The sequence below is a fragment of the Aythya fuligula genome, chromosome 1, assembly GCF_009819795.1.
Source record: "Aythya fuligula isolate bAytFul2 chromosome 1, bAytFul2.pri, whole genome shotgun sequence".
Classification (NCBI taxonomy): Eukaryota; Metazoa; Chordata; class Aves; order Anseriformes; family Anatidae; genus Aythya; species Aythya fuligula.
Genome location: NC_045559.1, coordinates 156,227,721 through 156,249,430, shown reverse-complemented (window position 1 = coordinate 156,249,430; position 21,710 = coordinate 156,227,721).

Here is a 21,710-nt window from a genome sequence, read left to right as displayed (position 1 = left end):
ACGGTTGGACGGAATATGGGAACCGGTCCTGCAACACAGCTCAGGAGGTGAAAAGGACGCAAAATTGCTGAATCCCCGCACCCGAGGTCTGAAAGGTGAAAGGGATGAAAACTTGGAACCCCTGCACCCGCAGCTCGGAAAGGGAGTCCTCGCACCCGGGATGAGCCTATAGAGGGTCCCGCCAGAAAGCGCCGCTGAGGTCTTTGCAAAGGCTGCAACGGTACCAACGTATATAAAGGTATGGAGAGACAAGCGGCGTATGATTTGCTCAAATGCTTTTTAGAAAAGCAGAGCACGCAGCTTATAGACTGCAAAAAGGATTTACCAGGATTATTAGCATATGGAGTAGCACAGGGTTGTTTTTTCAATCCTGATACAGTATTTGAACAAACAGAGTGGCGTAAATTTGGGGACAAATTGTTTGATGAAGTTATTAATGAAAATAAGGCTGCTAAAAAATTATTGAACATTGAACCCTTGGAGAACAATCACTAACACTTTAGTTACACCTCAGGCTGAGCAGAGAGTCGCTGCTGCCGTTACAGAGCAACTGGGATTACCGGGAAGTGCTGGAGTTGGGGATTGCCCACTGCCGCCTTCAGTGAGAACGGTAACGCTGCCTCAGGGGGCTACGGGGCAATGGGAGCCTCCCCCCCCCTCAGTCACTGCCACGAGCAGCGTTGTGCTCAGAGTTCCGCAGAATTGAATGTCAGCCGACCCTCACTGTGTGGCGAGTTGGCACAGAGCAGAGGGATGGACATCAGGACCCTGCAGCCTGTCTGACATAACCATGGAAGCAGCAGCGGCTGTGCTGCTTCTCTCTGGCATTCTTTTTATAAGAGGTTTACCTTGCAATGCAAAAGGGATACTAACTGGAGTGTTAATAATTGTATGTGTTATTCTTAAATGTCCAGGTATTTTGTGTTGAAAGTATTTGTGTAAGGGTAAGGTTTTAAAACAAAGTGTTGCAAGTCACTTCATGAGGAACACAATGAGAGACAATACTTGTTTGGTTGGTTATGATTCTAAATTATATTGGCCGCACGTATTGTTTGCTTATCATTCTAAATTATATTCTTGTGGTATGATTGAGGTTGTGGTATGATTGAGAGTGAGATGTGCAAGAGGCCTCTGGGTGTACAAGTGTGCTCTGGATGTGCAAGTGTGCTCTGCGTGTGTGAGTGTGCTGTGTACTGTGTTAGTGAGAGCGCATTTATTGCCATAGTACAGGCTGAAATCATAGGAAATTAGTACTGGTCGAGCAAAATCATGTTTCACAAGTATGGGGTCATTGTGTGAAGTAGCCACTTGGAGAAACTTAAGGGAACGTACTGTTTAAAACTTTTTGATCGTAATGAGTCAATTCACAAATCCATTACTTTCTTGAAAGAGCACATGAGAAAGAGTCAATATGGTATCAATCCTTTCAATCAATGGTTCACTGATTTGTTTGAAACAATGCATAGATGGTTACTGGGATTAATCAAAGAGGGATTAAAGATTTTGTTCGCTGTGGTGTCAATCATCATTGCATGTAGTATTGTGATAAATGTGGTTAAAGGGTTACTTGCAAAAATGTTATAGAGATTTTGAAGTGGTGCCAGAAACAGGTACCCAGTGGATCACTGCAAAGCGGACTGAAACAGCTTTAGAATCTGCACACGCCGAAGACGACCAGGAAGAGGTTCCTGATAATTATTCTGACAATGACGTGGGCTGTGACACCTCAAGGACTGTCAAGAACAGCCTTTGATCACTATCGAGTGATTAGGTTTAAGTGTGTTACTATTAAGTTGTGTTACTTACTATTAATTGTGTTACCATTAAGTGCTTACAGTAATTGTAGTGTTATTAGGGTTAAGTTGTATAGTTGTGTTATGTTATGTACCCTTTCAGAACATGCTTGTTTGGGGTCCCAATAGGGGATCCAAAGGAACCGAGTGAAATGTTAGCACCATATTCTGCCAGTATTACTCTACTCAGTAGATCCCTTTCTGCAAACGTCTCGGATGGAGTAGTTGCTGCCCTGCAAGCTCTTAATAACTCACTGCCATGGGACCCTCAAGAACTGAATCTCCTGGGTCTGTGGTAGTAGGGAATAGCAGTAGTAACTGGACACAAACATGCTTTGTACTCAATGAAGGGAAACAAAATAAAACGCAATGGACCAACGTAACATCAAGGACCCTTGGATTTGAGGCCAGTGGACATTACTGTGGATGGAACAACACCGGTAACATTAGTGTACCACTTGGGGCGTATGGAATAGGTGACACCAATTTGACCTGGCTTCAAAGTCAGGCCAAAGCTTTGCCACCTGGCGTGTTTTTAATCTGTGGGGACCGTGCATGGCAAGGAATACCAGCCAATGCTTTTGGAGGTCCGTGTTACCTAGGACGACTCACACTTTTTGCTTCAGATTTGCACTCATGGCAGAACTCGACAAGGAGCAGAAGAATTAAATGAGAACTAAAAACTTTGGGTTCTGACTGTAATGATGGTGTAGAATTATGGGGTCCAGCAGAAAGATTCTTTGCTTCTTTGGTGCCTGGTGTGGGAACTGCACACGCTTTGATTAACATTAATAAGCTTGCTTGTTGGGCTGTTAAACAATCAAATGTAACAACACAAGTTCTTTCTGAAATGTCACAAGACATGGAGAGTCTAAGACATGCTGTATTACAAAATAGAGCCGCAATTGATTTTTTGTTACTAGCTCAAGGACATGGATGTGAAGATGTAGAAGGAATGTGTTGCTTTAATCTCTCTGATCATGGTCAATCGATTTACAATCAATTGAAATGGCTAAAGGATCATACACAAAAAAATACGATACAGAATAATTGGTTTGATGATTGGCTTAAATCTGTCTTTGGAAATGCGGGGGGATGGGTTTTTTACTTAATCAAAGAGGGACTTCGCTTTTTGCTTATAATTATGTTGATTATAATTGCTGCGTGGGTAGTCTTTAACTGCTTATCTAGGAAGCTTGAACAACTCACTGAAAAGGCATTTGTAGCCCAAAATAAAAACAGGGGAATTGTGGAGGAATGGTCATGTGAATGTTGAGCAACTAGGAGGTCGCGAGCTAAAAAAGTATCGAACGCAGCTCATATGAGTCTGAGAAAGTACGTAACATCTGGGAGCTAATCAGGCACAAGGACACGGTATCTGTTGGTGGTTTGGGAAAGTATTAACTGTGTTATTTCGGTTGATGGGAGTGAGAAACTAGCTGATAAAATAGAGAAATGCACTAACCAATCATGAGCTTAACTTTTGCAATATGTATGAGCTAATTATATTGAATTAGATAAAAGACGACTGAGCTATCCAATAAATCGAAGTTCACTGATCACTCATATTGAGCGTCTGTGTCTTCCTTCCGTCGACAACAAATGTCCTCGCAACAGCTGTGAAGAAAATTATCCCAGACAAAATTAGGACATACAGAGATCCACATAATTAAAAAACCAAACCAAACCAAACCAAACCAAAAAACAAAACAAAACAAAACAAAACCAAAAAAAAAAAAACAAAAAAAAAAAAAAACAAGAATTCTGATCTTAAACACTAGCCTAATATTTCCTGAGAAGCAAATTCAAAACATTCCTCTCAGGCCTTGGCGTAGTTTGAAGAATGTTAAATCTTATAGTGGATTTTAAAGTTGTCTAACCTCTCAGTACAATCACAGCATTTCTTAGCCATTCCCGATGCCGCTGTCTATGAGTGTCTATGAGTGTTATTAGTAAGTCCTGTGGACCTTCCCAGGAGTAGGCCATAGATTAACCCCAATAAAATGCTCAGTCTTCCAAGGAGTACTCATACTTCCAAGGAGTAAAAAATGGACAGCGCACTTTCTATGAAGATATTCTTATGTAGGTATAAATTATGGTTGATCTTGGAGATCTTTTCCAACCTTTCAATTCTTTACCACAACTTGTTGCCTATTAAACTATTGAAAAGGTTACGGAAATATCTTTTTTTCTGATAGCATAAAAATCTGCTGTACACTTACTTTACATTGACAAGCAAACTGAAGTTTATTGAATGGCTATGTAGATTTAAGTAAAATAAATAAATAATTGTATTTATTAGTTATATATATATTTATATATATATTTATATATTTATATATATATTTATACATTATATATTTATATATTATATATTTATATATTATGTATGTTTGTATATTATTTATACTTATATTTATTATATTTTATGTTATATATTATATTAATGAGGGGTGTATATCTGAACAGTGGAATTAATATATATATATATATATAAATGAAATTAAAAAAAAAAAAAGTGAAACTAGAATGTAGAGGAGATTAAATATTTTGGTTACTTTTGGAATTGAAATAATTGTCTTATTTGTTTGTTGTTGTTGCCATTATTGTTAAATTAATTATGTGCTTTAAAACAAACAAACCAGAGGAATATTTCATTCAGAATAGCTCTGAAACAAAACATTTTGGCAGTTCCAGAATGTAATGTCTCTATGTTAATATGTCAGAATTAACTTTTAAATTATGTATTCCTTCTGGCCAAAAGTATTTACAATATTTGAAAACATAAATTAATCTCCTAATAGCTTCTATTTCCTTATTCCCCTGATAAATTACCTGTTTTATTCCTGATTTATTCCCTGATAAATGCTGTAACTAAACAGAAAATGATCACTCTTTACATTAGGAACATTTTGCTAGGTAAAAAAGGACTATGCTTCTGAAAGTGGTAGTGAATGTATTATTTAGCTAAGGCCATAAGGATTAAAAGTCTTCTAAATTTAGATACTGAAGTTACACATTGATTTTGATAAAGGTGAGTCACTATGAGGGGACATTCTCATTGAATGTTAGAAGTTATAAGGAAAGATTGGTCTATTTTTAGATTATATTACTAGGCTTTTTCAGAATTTAGCTCAGTGAGTGATTCATTCTGCCTGTCTAATTTATTGCAGTATCAGATCGATTGTCCTCTGCAATTTTTATCCCTGCTTACAATTATATTAGATTAAAGAGGCCAACTAATTATTCAGTGCTTAAAATCTGATGAGATGACCCCAGTGTTTTTTATATATGTTACAAAGAAAGTTTTGTTAATTATAAGGGCCAATGGGCAGGATTCTGCTGCTAACTCTAGGTTTCTAATGCCATTTTATAGTTTTCTGCTTGGATGACAATTTTTTAATCTTTTTGTTTATTTATTTGCTTATTTATTTTAGGTGGAGGGTCAGTTTTGTTTGTTTTTATCAGAATAATACAGGTCTTTAGACATCTTGTGTTATATCTGCCATGCAGTACATCTGGGTGTATTGTTCAGCCTAAGGTTTATCAAGTGTTGTGATCTCTGTGTTTAGCAGAGGAATTCTATCCATTATTAAAATGACCCTAGTGCTCTTTACCAGAGACATATGTCTAGTGCCATTTAGGTTCATTTGGAGATCTGAGTTATCTATGCAGAAGAGATAGTATGACATGACTTGAAGACTTGCATTGACTATCATAGGAATTTAGAGACCTGATTCATATATAGACACCTACTTTTACACCTTGTATTTGGGCATCTGAGACCTGGTGTTGAATCCCATCCTTGCTAATATTAAAAATAAACCAGCAGAGAAACAAATAAACAAAACAAAGAAAACAACAACAACAAACCATTCAAGTCATTAAGAAACAATAACAAACCTGAAATTGTATGAATCAACTTTAATAAACATAAACTTTTTTCTATTAATATGGCTGAAATTATTAATATCTGTTGTTACATCTTTCTGTGACTACAGTTACAGAGCCTAAACAAAATATTTTCATGTGAAAACCACAAGAAGACTTTCAAGAAGATTTTCAAAGTCTCCTGAAATCAACACAATTTCCCTTTGATAGTGTAAATAATTTTCTCAAAAATTAATCTTCAATTTTTTAACACACCAATTTATTTTCTTAAGGGAAAGCTCCAGTTTTCAATTCCGGTACTTTTTCACCTAGCCACTATAATATTTTCACCTATAAATTTGATCTGATACCTGTTCTGTTTAGGAAAAAAAAAAAAAAAAAAAAAAAGTCATTTAACAAGCATGACTTATACTAAGGATCTGCAATCTCATAAATACTACATCTAGCTCTCTATCATACACTGCTAACAACTCTCTATAATGGTTACACGACATGTGAACAAATACCTCCTCATATTTGTAACAACGTAATGCTGCTGAGTGTTACATGTACCGTTTTCCTTATTTTTTTTTTTATTTTATTTTTTTTACATATCTAAAATTTCCCTCTGGCTTCTTTTATTTCAGAGCAGAAGAAAGAGAGACTGATGGAATGTGAAATTCTGTCTAACAAGTATGCTGGTTGTAGCATTAGGTGCTACACCACATCTTATTAATATTGCTGTTCATTTTTTATTCATAAATTATTACCTTTTCAAAATTAAAATGAAAAATAAAAATAAAATAAAAATCTTTACACAAAATCTTTTATTTCTTTGTGAATCCACACTCCAAGCTGGCTATTGTTCTGCTGGCTTTTTTGTATATAAAAAGAAGTAGAGATGTGACCATTCTAATAATAATGTAGGGCAATGAAAAATTAATTCAAATAATTTTTTATTCTTTTTAGCACTGATTGGAAATTAGGAAAATTAATGGTAAGGAGTGGAAAAAGGTATCTCTGAGTGTGATTTCTTGACCTCAGCCAGCATCCAAACACCCACAAAGACATTCCCATTCCATCCCTCCCTACTGCCCCTCATGAAGATGGGGGAAGAAAATAGAAAGAGAAAAAAAAAGGGGGGGGGGGGGGAGAGGAGGGATGACAAGAAAACTTATGTATCAAGATAAATACTGCTTAATAGATGAATAAAAGAGAAACAAACCAACACAACAAAAATAAATAGTAATCAACTCCCACAAGCAGGCCTTTCTTTATACACTGAATGTCTGGAGCCAACTCCTCCTCCCTTCTTCATTTACTCCATGTTTTATTGTTGAGTATGACATTGTACTATATGAAATATCTCTTTGGTCATTTGGGCTTAACTTCCATCTGTGTCACCTCTCAGCCTCTTGTCCACTTGCAGCATACTCACTGGGAGTGCAGAGTGGGAGAAAAAGAAAAGCTTAATGATGTGAAAGTAGTTTTCAGCAATAGCTAAAACATGGGTGTGTTATCAACACTATTTTAGGTACAAATTCAAAACATAGCCCCACAGGGTCTGCTATGCAGAAAATAAACTCTGTCTCAATCAAACATATTACATAACTTAATAATTGAAACTGTGTGAAGCCAGCATTAGTTTTCACTCATTCTTCCTTTATTGAACTCTTTCTCTCTGATCTACATACACCATACACCCATCTGACTTCTACTTAGAAAAAAATATTAACATTTCATCAGCTAACCTAAATTCACTAGTCAGCATTAACTTTCCTTATGTTTATTCCTAAGAGTTTATCCTTCAGCACTTTCACTATTGCTTCCATTAAGGAAAATGAACTAATTCCATATCATGAGCATCCTTCAAATATTCCAGATTTCAAAAACTTATATTCCAGACCAGCAGATTTTCTACTGCTCTACATATTCATTTCAATCTTATTGCTTGCTGCTGTGAAAGAAAAAGCACATATTTATATGGAAATGAAAATTTATTCAGAGACCCATTTTGAATATATTTTAGGTTAGAATTCCACAAGGGCAGCTAGCTGTATCGCAGACCCCAGATGTTGGGAATTGTACTAGAAATGTGAAGATTGTTATGAATGGATTGTGAGTTGCAGACTATATGTGTAGAAGCACCAAAATTGTAAAGAAAAACAAACAAACAAAACTCACACACACACACACAAAAATGTAAAAAACACTATAAAATAGAATGTGTTATGATACCTTTTCTAGTGTGTCATCCAGATTGCAGCACATATCCATGTGCAGCTTCTCAGGACGCACAAGACTGAATGATACAGGACAGTGATAGCTCATAAAAATGAGTCAAGATGGAGAGACTAATTACTGTCAGATCATTTTCAGGTACAAAAAGCATATTCAAAATCTGTACATTGTCACCTGTTTGGTGTCTGCTGCCCATTGCACCATTGAAAATAAATAAATTAAAAAATAAATAAATAAATAGAAGGACAGAGGTGCACAGATGTAAATGTCCTCAATTCTGCAAATTGGACAGACCACCTGAATGAACATATCTTGGCATTGGTAGGTATGTATGAAACTATGTTCTGAATGTTGTGAAATAAAATGATCTTTCCATCCTATTCCTCTTACCCAGATCTTTGCTACATAAAGGCTGGAAATCCTTTAATCAAAATTGTAGTGTTCAATGGCAATCAATGCTGCACTCAAAAATTGCATAGGTGGAAATAGACAGGATCAGAAAATTACTACAAAAGTTTTCCAAAGTAGATATCCCTTTTAGGAAATTGATAACTTGCAGAGGTCATAAGATTTAAAGAAAAAAGAGAAAATGAAAAAAACAAATAAAAAATAAAAATCTTATATCTTGAGATGAAAAAATAATTGACATTTTAATGTCACCAAGGTAAAGTCAGCCTACACCCTGCCTCAAAACAGCTCCCATCAAGAAAAAAAAAAAAGGCAGGCCATTGTTATAGGAGACTCCTTTTTGAAAGAAACAGAAAGCTTAATATGCAGACCAGATCCACTTCATAGGAAAGTCTGCTGCCTCATTAGGTACCAAGTTAGAGATGTGAAGAAAGTTTTCTTCCCTTCTGTGGCCCTCAGGTTATTACTGATTACTGATTTTTCAGGTAGGTAGCAAGGAAGTTTCAACAAGAAGTCTGAGAGCAGTCAAGAGAGACTTCAGGGCCAACATGGAACAACTGGTTAAGGGATCAAGAGCACAAGTAGTGTTTTTCTCTATCCCTCCAGGTGCTAGAAATTATGAGGGAAGAAACAGGAGAAGCCAGCAGATCAACACCTGACTTTGAGCCTGGTGTCACTGGCAAAACTTTTTTTTTATTTTTGGTCATAGGTCATTTTACATTACACCAGGCCAGATGGCAACAAACAGGGTTCATCTGTCTCAAAGGAGGAAAGGGATCTTTGTTCAGGAGTTAGCAGGGCTCATTGGAAGGGCTTTAAACTAGATTTGAAGAGGGAAAGGGATAAAAATGGGCTTGCTAGAGATAAGCCTGGGGGCAGTATGCCGGTGTCTGTGGGATGGTGTGTTAGCAAGGTCCCTTGGTCTGCCATCGCAGTAGAGGTAGAAGATAGAGAAACATGTGACAGCAAAGGCACAAGGGATATTGATGAGTTGGAAATGACAGAAGTGCCTGAGAAAGGCCACACAAGAATTAGGACTTCTCCCACCTCCCCCCCAAAAAAAAAGGTGACAGGTTTTCTAGCCCAGCTGAAGTGCATCTACACCAATGCACACAGTTTGGACAACAAACAGGAGAAGCTGTAAGCCATTGCAAAGCAGGAAAACTGTGACATAGTTGACATTACAAAAACATGGACTGGCACAACTGGAACACTGCAGTGGATGGCTATAAACTCTTCAGAAGTGAAAGGCTAGGAAGGAGAAACAGTGGGGTATCCCTGTATATAAGGGAGTGTTTTGATTGTCTAAAGGTTAATAATCCTGACAATGAGGTTGAGTGTTTATGGGTAAGAATCAGGGGAACTCCAGTGAGGCAGATGCCATGGTAGAAGTATGTTATAGGACACCTACCCAGGATGAAGAGGCATATGAGATATTCTATAAGCTGCTGGGAGAAGTCTCATAATAGCTAGCTCTTGTTCTCATGTGGGACTGCAATTTACCAAATATTTGCTGGAAATACAATATATAGCAAAAAGGAAACAGTCTAGGAGGTTTATGGAGTGTGTGGAAGATAACTTCCTGACAGCTGGTGAGTGACATAACTAAAGAATGTGCCCTGCTGGACCTTTTGCCTTTGAACAGAGAAGGACTTATGAGTGATGTGAGGGTGGAGGCTGTCTCGGGCATAGCAATCATGAATTAATAGTGGAGTTTTCAATTCTTGGAAAAGTAAGGAGGGAGTTTAGCAAGAATTTTCATTTTGGACTTCCAGAGGGCAGACTTTGGCCTGTTTAGGAGACTGGTTGGTGGAGTCCCTTGGGAGGCAGTCCTGAAGGGCAAAGGAGTCCAGGAAGGCCAGACACTCGTCAAGAAGGAAATCCTAAAGGCACAGCAGCAGGCCATTCTCAGAAGCTGAAAGATGAGCCAGAGGGGAAGAAAAACAGTCTGGCTGAACAATGAGGTCTGACTAGAGCTTGAGAAACAAAAGAGAGTGTAAAACCTTTGAAAGGAGCTGGCCACTCAGGAGGACTACAAAGATGGCATGAGGCTGTGCAGGGAGAAAATTAGAAGGGCCAAAGCCCAAATGGAGCTCAATATGTCTACTGTCATTAAAGAAAATTAAAAATGTTTTTATAAATTCATTAACATGAAAAGGAGGACTAAGGAGACTCTCCATCCTTTGTTGAATGTGTGGGGAAACACAGTGAAAAAGGATGAGGAAAAGGATGAAGTACTTAGTGCCTTATTTCCCGAAGTAGTATTTAGTAGTAAGACCAGCTCCTCTCTGGGTACCCAGCCCACTGAACTGGAAGACAAGCATAATGAAGCCTCCATAATACGAAAGGAAATGATTAGTGACCTGCTGTACCACTTATATGTAATGGTATCAAGTGGGATCTCTCTTCAGGTACTGTGAGCTGGTAGAAGTGCTCAACAAGCTGCTATCATTCATCAGCTGTCCTGGCTATCAGGGGAGACCTCAGTCAACTGACATCTAGCAAATGTGACACCCATCTAGTAGAAGGACCATAAGAAGGACCCAGGAAACTATAGGCCTGTCAGTTCGATTTCAGTGCTGGGGAAGCTCATGGAGCTGATTATACTGAGTGCCATCATGTGACACCTACAGGACAACCAGTTGATCAAGCCCAGTCATAATGGGTTTATGAAAAGCAGGTCTTGCTTAACTAACCTGATCTCTTTCTATGACAAGGTGATGTGCTTAGTGGATGAGGGAAAGTCTGTGGATGTTGTCCAACTAGCTTTCAGTAAAGTTTTTGATACCATTTTCCACAGCATTCTTCTGGAGGAACTGAATGCACATAGCTTGGACAGGTATACTTTTTCGTAGGTAAAAAAATTGTCTGGATGTGGTGAATGGAGCTAAATCCAGACAAAGACAAGTCATGACTGGTGTCCTCCAGGGCTCAGTATTGGGGCCACTTCTCTTCAGTATCTTTGTCAATGATCTGGATGGGGGATCAAGTGCACCCACAGTAAGTTTGAAAATGACACCAAGTTAGGCATGAGTGTTTATCTGCTTGAGGGTAGGAGGGCTCTGAAGAGGAATCTGGATAGATTGGATCAATGGGCTGAGGACAACTGTATGAAGTTCAACAAGGCCAAGTGCTGGGTCCTGGACTTGGGGCACAAGAAGCCCATGCTGTGCTACAGGCTGGGGGAAGAGTGGCTGGAATTCTGACTGGCAGAATGGGACCTGGGGACATTGGTCAACAGCTGTCTGAATACGAGCCAGCAGTGTGCTCAGGAGGCCAAGAAGGCCAACAGCATCCTGGCTTGTATTAAAAATAATGTGGCCAGAAGGACTAGGGATGTGATCATCCCTCTGTACTCAGCTCTGGTGAGGCCACACCTCTAATACGCTGTTCAGTTTTGGGCCCCTTGCTACAAAAGGACATTGAGGTGCATGTCCAAAGAATAGCAACAAAGTTGGTGAAGGTAGTAGAGAAGAAATCTTATGAAGATTGGTTGAGGGAACTGGGGTTATTTAGCTTAGAGGAAAGGTGGCTCAGGGGAGACCTTATCACTCTCTACAAATCTACCTTAAACAAGGTTGTAACCAGGTGGGGGTAGGTCTCTTCTCACAAGCCAAAAGCAATATAGGACAAGAAGAAATGGCCTACAGTTGCACCAGAAAAGGTTTAAGTTGGATATTAGGAAATATTTCTTTACTGTAAAGCATTGGAACAAGCTGCCCAGGGAAGTAGTTGAGTTACTATCCCTAGAGGTATTCAAAAGATGCGTAGATGTGGTACTTGGTTTAGTACATGGTTTAGTGGTAGACTTGGCAATGCTAGGTTAGCAATTTAACTTGATGATCTTATAGTTCTTTTCCAACCTAAATCATTCATTTTCCACCCTAAATCATTTTAACCTCATGTTTATATATATATTTATGTATATATATGTACACTAGACACTTAAGTGTTGTAGTTGAGTTAAGTTCTGTATGTTTAAGTTCTTTTTATAGACAGTGACTACCTACTCAAAACACTTAGTGGACTGTGTAGCATTTCCCTTTTCAAATTTCACTGCTGCTTCTAAAAGTTTTGAGTCTCCATTCATTCTTGACTTTTATGATAAATAGCAGGGATATGCTGAGATGCTTATTATGTAGATAAACTCTTATTGCTATATATCTGAGTCCTGACCAAACCTTATGCTGAGCTGCAGCCCACTGTAGATGTACTTGCAATGTAGATTCACTCATGATCCTGCACAGTCTTCTCTTAAATTCAAGTATCTATCTGAGCAGAATTTACTATTTTAACAGTATGCATAGACAAGGAAGCGTGGTATCATCCACTCCTTGCAGTATAATGCAGTGCTAATCACATTTACCAAGGAACAGGAAACTTGAGATTAAGTTCTGTTTTTATCTTGAGGAAATCCACAGTGTAATTAGCAGGATTAGCAGGCCTTAATGACTGGGTTATACAATGGGTGAAGTAAAAATGAGGAGTGGAATAAAAAAGTTATCCTGAGGAAGCTGTATACCAGGAATACTGAAGTCTTGAACAGATAAATCAATTTACGCTAAAATAATAATAATAATAATAATAATAATAATAATAATAATAATAATAATAATAATAATAATAATAATAATAATAATAATAATAGCTCTGAGCTCTTTGTAAAGAGAACACAATAGAAGTCTACCCCTTTTTAATCCTACACTGCAAATTACTACTTGTCTTGCAACTCTGATTTTTGGATGTCAATATTTCAACACAAAAGCACATAGTTCTCCAGTTTACCTGAACTTTGGTAGGTTTTGCACTCTCCTGAAATATGGGGGTTTTGTTCCTGAGTCCTCTTATGCAGAAGGTTATACTGAGACTTTCTTCATTGCATCAACTTACAATATTTTAAGAAAAGGATGGGATGGGAGGCAATGAACCACCTTTTGACCACCTATTTGAATTAAAATCATCAGTGCTTTGAGACAATTTCATGTTGATAAATTTTATTGGGTTTTGAGCAAACCTCAGAATTAGGCACTTCTGTGTTTTGATCCTGTAAGAAACTAGACTAAGGAATAACTGAACAAATATCCAGACATGGAAGTTAAGGTAGCCAAGGGTATCTTTTAGTTTTATCTGGTATTAACAAATTATTCATAACAATTCAGCAAATTAACATATTCATTACCTACCCAGTACTCTCTTAGGGAATACCTGAAAGAGATTTACAGACAGTTCATAAACCATAAAGTGAATACCGCAAAATGAACTCTCAAGTTGAAAAAGACACTCTCTGCAAACACCACAGAGCTCAAGATTTATCCATAATAACTTCACACATGCATGGTAAGCTTTTTGATCAGATTTGACTTGTATTATAACAGAGAGGCAGATTGGGTTTTTATTTATAAGAGGACAAAAATATTTCTATATATATTTCCATACAATATTTCCAAGATAGTCCTACTATCTTCAATTCTGATACTTGTCTTTCCCTGTCTCATATAAAAAAAAAAAAAATAAATAAATAAAAATACAGAATTACTACAGAATTACAGAATTTAAGGAAAATTCACGTTGCTATTCAGGACAGTAAAGTGATTTGTCACCCAAAAACACATAAGCATAATACATAAACATAATACATAAGCAACAATCTACACAAGCAACTCCAAATTTAATGGAATCTCTAAATTGCTGCAACAAAATAACTTCAATAGAAAGTTTTCCTTTTTTTTTTTATTTTTTAATTTTTATATTTTATATTATTTTATATTTTAAATTTTATAATTTATAATCTATAATCTATATTTTTTATTTTATATTTATACTTATACTTTTATTACATTTTATATACTTCATATATTTTATTTTTTATTTTCTTTTTGGGAATTTCCTTTCCACTTGTTTTGCTTTTTATTTTTTCCTCTTTTTTTTTTTTTTTCTCTTTTTTTTTTTTTTTTTTTTTTTTTTTTTCCCTCCCAGGATCATTGTTCCTGTTAAATTCAAAATATTGCTATGACCAAAACAGAAAACACCATTTCTATGGAATAAAGGCTTTATTGTTACCTTAATTAAGGATTTAACAATCTAAAAATGTGTTATTATTTCTCCAGTTACAATAACATTTACTCCCAATTATTACAGAAAAGTCATATAAATAATACATTTAAAATTCATATATGAGAAAACTCATACCAACTTCTTCATTTAGGTTACCCTAAATGTACACCCTTCTGGGGTACTTTTGGGTCATAATGCTGATGGTGTCAGTTTCTTCAAGCAGAAAGGCAATGTAACTTCTGTGCGTTACTACTGTCCCAAGTCTACACTAAAAGGAGCTTGATGGAGATAAGGTTCCTTCATCCTCATTCTCAGAGTTTACTCAGATTATTTTTTTACACAAGGATATAACTTGTTACACTATGACCATTATGGCTGGCCAGACTTTTATCCTATGTGACAGTCACAGAGTTTAAGTTGAAGCAAATCAGGAAATACACACTTCAGTGTTTGATAGCTGTTACAGCAAAATAAACTCTACATTGGCCAAAATGTGTATTGGCAGGTCCTGAGACCCTTCATTGAATAATATGTCAATATGAAGCCTATCTTCTTTTACTAGCAATAAAATGTCAAAAGTAATAGAAATAATAATTAAAAAATCAAGTTATAATATCATTCACAGTAAATTAAATTTCTTAGCTCTTGGGCTCAAATCTGGACCAAGAAAATGGAAATCTTATTGACAAAAAAAACCTGACATGAGGCAGAGCACAGCTTGCCTAAGGATGTGCTGGCCGCAAGCTAATCAAACAGAATCTCTTGATTTAATGACTATTTCTCATAGACCCATTTTTATCAGGATTGTGTATACATTGTGTCTATGATATAAAAATACATATCAAATATTTCCACTAGACTCAAACAGACTTTTTTCTTTTCCTTGGGGAAGGAAAGATTTATTTTTGAAAAAAAAAAAAAATAAAAAAAAACTCCTCACATTTTTAAATATTATCTCCCTTTCTTCACCATGTGTAGAAAATAAAATAACTGTAGCATAATGATATCTGAGTAAACAAGAAAAAACAAAACAAAACAAAACAAAACAAAACATTCAACATTATTCTCAGAAAAGACAAAATCTTTTAGGTAGAAAATAGTAATCATCAAACAGTGTATATTAATGCCATCCATGATACCAGAGGGCATCATAGTTAAATTCTGACAAAGTTATGATGAAACTAACTGAAAACAGGGTCTTAGAACAAGAAACTCAGGGCAACATTAAGATTCAGAAACATCCATATTTTTTCCAGATGTTAAAAATATAATTATGAAATCTCAAACATTCTTCATCACAGTATATCAAGATTCTTCAATGTTTTTATTGGCTAAGATGCCTAATACCCCTCTTTGGTAATCACTGTCACTTACTGTGGCAGATGTTTGAACTGAGGTGGCAATTTATTAGATTCTTTGTGGCAAATCACAGTCATACTGTAGAGCTTGTTACATTATTAGTATATAATCATATACTTATTCTTAGTTATTCTTCAGTTTTGGAACAGCTGAAATGTTTTGAAGATACATTTTTTAATAATTACATTAACATAGCTATAACATAGCATCTCATTGTAATGAAGAGATCAACATTGTTTTCAAATGTATATTAATTAATCATTTCGTGGACAACGTGGTTGTGCATGTATTTCAGTTAAGAAAGAAATGGAGTAAAAATGTTGTCCTCTTAGTATAAATATTTATAACTGTTTTGTTAAAATTTAAAGTGAAAAAAAAAAAAAAGATAAATCTTGAGTTAAACTATTATGTATATTTTGTCCTGAATTCAGAAACAGACTGATCTTTGAGATTTCTTAATTATCACCCTGGTGATTTCAAAACGTATGGGAATTTTTGGTTTACCAGCTAATGTTTATACTTTGCCACTGTGAAAATTAGTAAATTAGTCATGGAAATAAATTAATAATGATGTTAAAGTAAGTATTCTGGAGAAAACTAAACTTTGAGCTCGTTAACATTATCGTGCACTTGAAGTGCTATTTTTTATTATTATTTTTTATTATTTATTTATTTTAATTATGATCCTTCTGACAAACATCTATCATAAATGACATATTTTTTTCTGAGTTTGGTAGAGCAACCTGCAGTCTGATATTTTGAAGTTCTTTTTTTTTTTTTTTTTTTCCCCATGGTGCTGTGAATATATGTCTACAACACGTAATTCTCAGAAGATGAAATATTTTCACAACATTCTTTTCTCTCTGGAACTCTAACATGTTGATCTGTCACTTAGTAAGTTGGTGGCCTTTCATATTTTTATCTCCATTCAAAATGGAGATAAATTTTTGCTCTTTTTTTAAATATATATATATATTTTTAAATATTTGCTCTTTTCTAAAAATCAGGAACAGCAATTGATGCGGGAATTATATTTGATTGAACTAGAGAGCAAATTAAGTGGAAAAGTGAAAGTGACTTTTGTTTAAAAAAATGATAGATCAACAAAAGCCTTCTACTGTAGAAAGCATTTAGGAGCTGGAAATCTGATTGCAGTAGTGACAGCAAAGCTCAGAGGTCATCTTTGACTGTTGGAAGCATGAAAGAAAAATCTGAAAGTAAGTATGTGTCTAATAAATATGAGTCCGTGGTCTGATTGTCAATAAACTTTGTTAATATATTTTACATTGGTACTTTACATCTGCTTGTAACATCTGTTAAATATCTTTATTTATTAGTTAAATATCTTCACACAAAATCAAATATTTTACTTCCATTTTTGTTATTGTATGTTTGTTTTTTTTGTTTTGTTTTGTTTTGTTTTGGGGGGGTTGATTTGCACTGAGAGAGTTGTTAAGGTAAGAAATAAAAGGTCAGGATGGAACTAGAAAGAGTGGGGAAAAAAAGTTACAAGGAAGTAAAGCTGTATTCTGATACATATATATATATATATGATACATGATATAGATGATATATATAAAAGTAAATCAAAAGTCAGAGCCTCCATAAATTAATTCTTCATATATATATATATATATATATAATGAAAAGCTGAGTTTGGAAGAACTGGAGGTCATTTAGTCCAATCTGCTCAGCGCAGGGTGACCTAAAGCAGGTATCCCAGGGCTTGGCTAGTTAGGTTCTCCTACAAAAAGGTGGTTCAACCACATCTCAGGGAGGCAATTTGCTCCAATGTTCCATCAGCATTACAGTAAAAAAGTTTTTTCCTTACATATAAAAACAATTTCTTGTATGTCTGTGAGCATTGCCTCATGCTCTTCCAACTTGCCAACCACTGAGGAAAATCTGGCTGCATTATCTTCCTCCTGCTCCACCAGGTATTTTCACACATAGGTCAGATTCCTCTGAGCCTTCTCTTCTCTAGGCTAAACCGTTCCACCTTTCTCAGCCTCTTTGATGCAAGATGGGGCAGTCCTTTAGTCATTTTTGTATCCCTTTTCAGGCCTAACTCTAGTAGCTCCATGTCTTGTACTGGGAAGCCCAGATCTTGACCTTACATTCTAGATGCGGCTTCATCAGTACTGAATAGAGGGGAAGGATCATCTCCTTGATTTTCATGTGATGCTTTTTTCTAATGCAGCCAAGGAAGCTTAGGCCAAGGGGCCTTCTTTGACACAGGGGCACATTGTTGACTTATGGTCAATCTGTGGTGCAACAGAATGCTCAGGTCTTTTCCTGCAAAGCTGCTTTCCTTCAGTTTGGCCAATCCCTGTTCTAGTGTCTGGAATTACTCCTTTCTAGGGATACAATTTTGCATTCTCTTTTGCTGAATTTTTTTTGTTTGTTTTTCCAGTCCCAGTTTCTCCAGCCTTTTGATTTCCCTCTAAGCCATCTGGCATATCAACAACTTTTCTCAGTTCTGTATCATTTGTAGAATGGAATCATAGAATGGTTTTGGGTTGGAACGGACCTTAAAGATCATCTAGTTCCAATCCCCCTGCCAGTTATAGGCTTGCTGACAGTGCATTCTGTTCCTTTGTCCAGGTCATTAATAAAGATGTTAAACTATATTGGCCCTATTGTACACCAGTAGTGACTGCCTGTTTTGCAACTTGTCAAGGACCTCAGTGGAGATGAGTTTATTTACACAGAATTTAACTGAATCTTTGCTGTCTGTTTCTGTCAAGGTATAGCTCTGTCAAATGATGCCCTCAGATTTTACCTCCACAGCAAATCTTGAGGTTAATCTCCTAGCCATGATGAATACTCTTGTTATGAACCCACTTCAGCCCTGTCCTGCTGATTATGATATCCCTTTTGTTCATATGACCCCAAGCACTTTACTTGCCAATCTGGTCCTACTACACTTCCTCAGTTCAGTGTTTTTTATCTTCTTCCTCTATTGTCATTACCAATTTAAAACCCTCCTAATCACATTGGAGAGCTTGTTGACAAAGTTTTTTTTTGTTGTTTGTTTGTTTGTTTGTTTGTTTTCCCCTCGTATTCAGGTAGATTTCATCTCTTCCAAGCAGTCCTTGATCCTCAAAGAGGCACAAGGATCACAAATACAACAGTTCCACCTGACACCATCTGCACAGACAGCTATTAATAAACAGGATCCCTCTATTCCTCCTTGGGGCCTCTTCTCTCACTGGCAGGATTCAGGAGAAAAACATGCAGGCTACTTGGCCCTTATGTATCACCCACAGAGAAATGTAGCCATGAATGATGCTTTTCAGGTCTCTCCTGACAATATAACTGGTGTCCACATGGAAGAGCATCAGGGTTTAATAGTCTGAGGACCATTGAAAACTCAGCAGTCTTTCCACAACATACCAGATCTGATCTTCAAGTAATCAACAAACCTCCCTAAACAGCAGATGGAGGCCTTTGTTCCCTCCATCTGGTCACCCACCAGTGTCACTTATCACTTCTTCTTGGTTGCTACCTCAGGGCTCAGACTAAGTCAGCTCAGATGCTTCATTTTAGACAGATCCCAGCCTTTCACCTGTTAACAGGGTACTAAACCTCTTTAATAGTTGCATATCCGCAGGTTTATCAGAAGACTTCATCTTAGTGCCAGAAACCACAAACTTCCAGCCTTTGCAGAAGTCTCCACTTCCCACTTTGACAGGCACTGACTTTGTTTTTCCTTCCTTTGGTATAGCTATGGTTTTGGACTCTTGAAGTTGCAGGATCTTGCAGAAGATTCGGTTATCTCTTTCTGGTGGTCTCTGATGCTGGAAAGACCTTCTTCTGCAACTCTTTCACTTGGTGACAGAAACTTTCCACCCCTACCCAATTCCTGCAGGCAAGGAACCTATCTCCTGCTGCCCCAGCCTCAGCAGACAGCTGCAGATAGCCAAGCAGACTAGGACATGGACAGCTACATCCTCCTTATGTCTGGGTTGAGGACTCTGACATTACAGAGACAGTTGCTCGAACAAGTGCTGGGACCAGTCCCTGCAGAGTTTCATTACTATTGCTGAATATGTACACTGCCATCTCTAGAGTTGCTGCTGCTATTCTGTGTGCCCATTTCTGCAAACTTCTGTGCTAAAGGTTACATCTGTGCACTATCCATATTAGCTGCACACTTATATTGGTAGCACCTGAAAAAATTTTACAAAATCTCATTACATCTTTACTCATCCCCTTTACATTACAATGTAGTACAGTACAGATTGGTGCTTATCTGTTAAAATATAAGTTAACATAAAATGAAATATATATTCTTAATTTTTCTGTATTAGCTGTACTGTCAGCATTAATTTCTTTCTTGTAGTTTCTTGTCAGAGTTTTTTGTTGGCTTCACTTGACAAGAAGAATGGAATCTCAGATCAGGAAATAAATGTCAATTGTTGGCATTTTCCTCCTTGCATAGCATTACATTTCTTTTGTAATTACATTTTAATACATCCTGGTTGTTATTATCTATTTTCATTTCCTCTCTGAGTTCCTACATTCGCTTTTCCTTTTTCCATTGTTTATTTCAGATTTCTTCCCAGTCCACATTATCTCTTCCCATTTATTTGTTTTGTTTCTTCTTTCTAGTTTTTCAACTCATGCTATACAGTCCAAGAGATATAAATAGGGTGTCATCTCAATACACATCAAATCTTCTATATAATGGTAGTAACAGAGAGAAAAATAGATTTTTCTAAAGAAGCTAGAGAGCACCAAGTTATTTTAAATGCAAAAGACCTTTGTCTTTCAGTGAGTATATTTTAGTGACCAGCAAAAATACAGAAACTTGAAATCAATATAAGTTCAGCGTTATTATACTTTTTTTTTTTTTTTTTACTTTTTTTTTTTTTGGGGGGGGGAGGAAGGGAAATAAATATAAAAATAAAGGTTTGTTAAACACAAAGATGTAATGATGTAATAATGTAATAACTGGTTCAAAACAAACAAACAAAAAATAGTATGGCTAAAAGAAGTTGGAAGAATTTAGGAGATTCTATGTTGGGAAGATATTATATCCCCCATTTTCATTTTCTTCACCTGATTTATACTGCTAGTTGATCATCAGAATAGATTGTTGGTCAACCTGGAGGAGGTAAAGTCATCTGTATATTCTTAAATTTTCAGGAAGGTCATGAAAACATAACTAGTATTCCAAGCAGTTTGTGACAGAAATACATTTTTCAGTATTCAGTGTCTACCCTATTATAATTTTGAAAACATCTTCCTTTGGTCATAATTTAGGAACCTTCTATCTGTGAATAAAATGTATGGCTTTCTAGTAAATGTTTTGTAGCTAAAGCTTCCTCTGAATGAAAGAAGAAATGTCACAGGGAAGACAAACTTAGAAATGCCACACTAGACATATAGTCCCATGTATTACTTATGATTTTCCTAGGTGATTAACAGTGTCTTTTGGCAATGAATATTTAAGAGATGTGGTATTAATAATGCTGATCTACTTTGGTTTTAAAAGCTGAAGCTGAAAAATCCTATTTTCAGAATATTCAAAATCTCTTAATTTATTGCCCTGCAACAATTTCTTGCAGGATGAATATTTTCTGCTTATTTAGCAGAATTCAAGAATTTGTACTCAAAGATGATGTACAAAATAAAATAAACCAAGAAAATTGGGAGCCTATTGTAGTAAAATTAGTATGGTTTTATAGTAGAACTAAATAGAAAAATTCAGAGTGACTTAACATCTTCTTTATGTGCTCACAGAGTGATATATGGAGAATTGTTATTATTGTTTTGTTGTTTTTGTTGTTTAACACAAATTAATCAGAGATAGGTTATTCTTAAGACACCCTTGTTCATCAGTTATCTGAAAGTTATCATTAGTTTTAGCAGAGTGACATCACATAGGAATTTCCTCTAAGTATTTTGATAGTTCACCAACGAAGTAAAGAATACAGCAAAGGTTGTACATCTCATAGCATTCACCCTTTTAATAGTGTA